This window comes from Brassica napus, chromosome A6 (genome assembly GCF_020379485.1).
Source record: "Brassica napus cultivar Da-Ae chromosome A6, Da-Ae, whole genome shotgun sequence".
In the NCBI taxonomy this organism is placed as follows: domain Eukaryota; kingdom Viridiplantae; phylum Streptophyta; class Magnoliopsida; order Brassicales; family Brassicaceae; genus Brassica; species Brassica napus.
The window spans coordinates 16,566,081-16,570,845 of record NC_063439.1 but is presented as its reverse complement, the minus strand read 5'-3'; the positions used below and the strand labels follow the sequence as shown (position 1 = coordinate 16,570,845).

Here is a 4,765-nt window from a genome sequence, read left to right as displayed (position 1 = left end):
TTACTTTATTTGGTATCAGAGCTTTTGGTTATCAAAAGAGATCACTGGTTCTTAGATACAAAAACAATGGTGGATTCAAAAGCATTGGTGAAGATAAAGGATGGCGTACTTGGTGCTGTGGTGTGTCCAATGTTGACAACGTCGAACTACATGGTATGGGCAATGAGGATGTAAGTGTTCCTGCGCACGCATAAGGTTTGGGAAACAATTGAGCCAGGAACAGATGAGGAAGAGAAGAATGATGTAGCCACAGCTCTTTTGTTCCAGTCAATACCTGAAGGATAGATCCTGCAAGTTGGCGACCTAGGTTCCCCTAAAGTGATTTGGGAAGCTATACGATCAAGAAACCTAGGTGCAGAACGTGTTAACATATATCTACTTCATTCCTGAGCTAAGGAGTAATATCCTAAGTTTGGGACAAGCAACCGAGCAAGGCTGTGATGTTCGAATGAAAAACAACTTCTTGACTCTTAGAGATCCTGAAGGAAGATTGCTCGTGAAAGTACTAAGATCCGCAAACCGGCTCTACAAGTTGAAGTTACAAGTAGGAAGAGCAACTTGTTTGCACGCTAGATTGGAGGAGGAACCATGGAGATGGCATGCCAGACTTGGCCACATTAGCTTCAAGACAATAAGGGCAATGGCAACTCAAGGAATGGTCTATGGCTTGCCGGAGATAAGTGAAGAAAGACGACTATGTGATTCATGCTTGGTAGGCAAGCAAACAAGACAATCTTTTCCAAAAGCAACAACGTTTAGATCGTCTCGTCCTCTTGAGATACTACACACGGACCTCTGTGGTCCAATCTCGCCGGCAACTCTCTCCCTCAACCGCTATATTTTTGTAATCATTGATGATTGTACAAGGTATATGTGGTCGATATTATTGAAAGATAAAAGTGATGCATTCGACATGTTTAAGATGTTCAAGAAAGTGGTTGAGAAAGACTTCAACAGAGAGATAATGACGCTGCGTAAAGACAGAGGAGGTGAATTTACTTCACATGAGTTCAATAACTTCTGAAACAACAACGGAATAAGGAGACATCTAACGGCGCCGTACACCCCACAACAGAATGGTGTGGTGGAACGTAGAAACCGCACACTCATGGAGATGACACGAAGCATACTAAAAGCAATGTGTGTACCTAACTATTTGTGGGGAGAGGCAGTTCGACACGCCACATACTTGATTAACAGAGTAGCTATTAGGGCTATATCTAATCAAACTCTCTACGAATGCATAAGAGAAAAAAAGCCAAGTGTGTCTCACATTAAAGTGTTTGGGTGTATGGCGTATGCGAAAAAGGATGCAGGTCAGCTAAGAAAGCTAGATGATAGATCAGAAGCTGCTGTTCATTTAGGTATTGAACCAGGATCCAAGGCGTACAGACTCTACAATCCTACTTCGAAGAGAAATATTGTAAGTAGAGATGTGGTTTTTGACGAGAAGGCTCGTTGGAATTGGAAGGGAGAAGGTAAGCAAGTCCAAACTGAGCCTGGAATGTTTCATATGACATGGGGAATTACAGAAGGCAATGGTACTGACCCTTTTTTTGTCGGAGCTACTAGTGAAGACAATGGTGAAGAAACCGTGACTAACTCTAATGAAGAAACAGAGGAGGTCATTCCAGAGTCGGGAGTATAAGAACAAGATCCTGTAAAAGAAGTGAGATGTTCATCTTGACAAGTCAACAAGCCTGGATATCTTAAGGATTACGTACTGCTAGCTTATATAGAATGCGAGGTATTGCTACTTGCCTTGAATGATGAGCCGGTAACTATACGAGAAGCACTCAAAGACAAGAGATGGAAACTTGCATGTAAGGATGAGATCGACTCTGTAGATAAGAATGAGACTTGGGTCCTCGTGGAGAAGCCACATGGAGTGAAGTTGATAGGACTCAAATGGGTCTTCAAGAGCAAGCGTAACGCAGACAGAAGCATCAACAAATTCAAATCAAGACTCGTTGCAAAGGGTTATGTTCAAGAGCATGGCATCGATTACGATGAAGTCTTTGCTCCAGTGGCTCGGATAGAAACTATAAGACTTCTTCTTGGTCTTGCTGCTGTGAATAGTTGGGAAATCCATCACCTAGATGTAAAGACAACCTTTTTGCATGGTGAGTTGATTGAAGATGTGTATGTGATATACCTTGGATTTGACCCGTTTTCATCCATGGTATATAGGTGTTTTACTATATATATATATATATATATATATATCTATGTTTTCTACTCTTCTAGGTATGTTTTCAGGTTCAGGTGCATTTCGGAGTAAAGCTATGACTTTGGAGCATTTTGGAGCTTAAAGGACATTTCACCCGAGCTGACCATGTAGAGGTCGACGAGAGGAAGAACAATCGATCGATGCGCATCCAGTGCTGTCGATCGACACCAAGAGATGCCTCGACAGATGAAGATTAATATCGATCGATATACACAAGTACCATCAATCGATGTCGAGACATTGGACATGCGACATTTTGGATCCAGCGGACTTGAAGCCCAAGTCCAAGCCAAATTACAAAAAATACCCTGACGAGTTTTTAACCTAGTAGATTATATACTGCCTAAGTGTTTTGACGGCAGAAGAGAGCTTTTTGTTACAGTTTTACTTTGAGAGAGAAGAGAGAGTTTTGGAGAGAAGATCACTTGTGATTGGAACTCCTTGTTTTCATTTCTTTTCATCTATACTATGAATTTCCATTTCTTTATTGTTATGAATTGCTTTGCTATGTCTGAGTAGTTCATTTATTAGATCCAGGGTTCAGATAGGTTTGTGGGATTAGCCCCAAACTATAGATCTGTCTTGTTGTGATATTCATGATAGATTTGTATTCATTGCTTGTTTTAGCCTTGCTAACTAGAACTTGATCATAGGATTGCATACTCAAGCACCCTTGTTATCCCATCCTGACATCTATCTATCATATTAGGACTGCTAGAGAGGACTAACCGCCAATTTAGTATCTTAATAGGGCATATCATACTCGCGCATAAGCCTGGCTAGAACCCATCGATCGATGTCCTCAACTGACTATCGGTCGACTTAGGCAAAGGTGTATCGGTCGACGTCCCAATAGGACCATCGATCGATACTCTTTCGTTGTCAATATACTAACCGTTGAGACACGAGATCTAGCTTGTTAACCAGTGAAACATGCGACAGCTGATCACTGAGTTAAGCGGTTGAGCTCTAACATATCATGCATGCAACAAATAGGCATCTATAGATATTATAATCTCCAACACCTGAATAGTGGCCCTGCATCTAATATCATTTCCAATCAAGTTACATTTACTATTTACTTCGCTTGTTACTATTGCCATTTCATTTAAACATTTACAACTCTTAGAATTAATAAACACTAGATTTAATTGTTCCCTAGCTCCTTGTGGATTCGATCCCTAAGTACTACATCTGAACCTCTTTTGATGAGAGTAACACTCCTTAGGGTAATTTGAGTGGTATCAAATTTGGCACCGTTGCCGGGGAGCTTTGATCGCCATTAGATTTAGTTTTATTGATTCTTATTCTTTTCTCTACCCCCTTTCTAACATAATCTTTTTCTTGTCTTTTCAGGTGCATGCCCAGCGGTACCAGAAGCAACAAGGAGAAAGACTTGCTGTTCTCAGACGATCCTGCTCACTTGGAACGCACCATCCGTAGAGGTCAACGTTCCACATCGCTCGACGCAACAACTTCGTCGTCGATAGATACTCACCACCAACCGTCAACCGACACCAGACCTTCATCGTCGATCGATCCTAATCGTTCGACAACGATCGATATTGCACCGCGTACGTCGATCGATACCGTGTTGTCAAAAATGCTAAACATTATTATTCTAACACAGGACGAGAACGGAAACCTATATGACCAGGACGGTCATCTGCGTAATGCAACATGTCAGAAAATAGACGCTCAGGGGATTGTAATCCCTGATCCTGATGCTACAGGAGCTGCTCAACCTGTAGACGAGGACGCTCGATCGAAAGCACTGGCCGACAACAATCGCCCAAATGAGTACTATTCCAACAGATCAGCTATTCGACTTCCAGAGATCCAGAAGCAGAATTTCGAGCTGAAGCCTCAATACTACACTCTCGTGTCGCAGATACTCTACTCTGGGTTACCGCACGAGCATCCTATGGACTATCTAGAACAGTTCGAGGATTTAATTGATGTTATTCGGATGGAAGGAGTCCGCGAAGATTACCTGTTGTGCAAGCTCTTCAAATACACGCTGAATGGAGAAGCAATGCACTGGCTTAGGCAGCAACCTACAGGATCTTTAACATCCTAGGCCGACATCAAGAATGCTTTCTTACGAAACTTCTTCGATGAGGCACCCGCTGAAGAGCTTCGAAACAAGATTTCCACATTCTCGCAGGAGGCTGGAGAGTCCTTCAAAGATGCGTAAATTAGATTTAGGTTCTTCCAGCGAGACTGTCCACACCACGGATTTAATGAAGTGCAACTGCTAAGCACTTTCCTTCGAGGTCTCGCCTTACAGTATCAAATGGTTCTTGATACGGCGAGTGAAGGAAACTTCACTACTCGGAATCCGTTAGAAGCTGTGAGACTTATCGAAAACCTTGCTAAGAGTAGCAGCACCAAAAACACTGACTCTAAACGGAAGAAGTCTGTAGCCTCTATCGGAAAGGAACAGATGGACGAAGTAAGAGCTAAGTTAGATGTGGTGAACGAGCTTCTTAGGAAGCAAGTCTGTTTAGCTAAAGGAGAAGTAGCATATACGGA

At 42.3% G+C, this 4,765-nt stretch overlaps 1 non-coding gene across 1 annotated transcript; it reads right to left on the bottom strand.

Annotated features, from left to right (window-relative positions):
• Positions 1 to 4,365: 4,365 nt before the first annotated feature.
• LOC125575983 lies at positions 4,366 to 4,471 on the bottom strand. Its single transcript, XR_007314523.1, has one exon. It is a non-coding gene; the product is annotated as a small nucleolar RNA R71 (small nucleolar RNA).
• Positions 4,472 to 4,765: the final 294 nt, after the last annotated feature.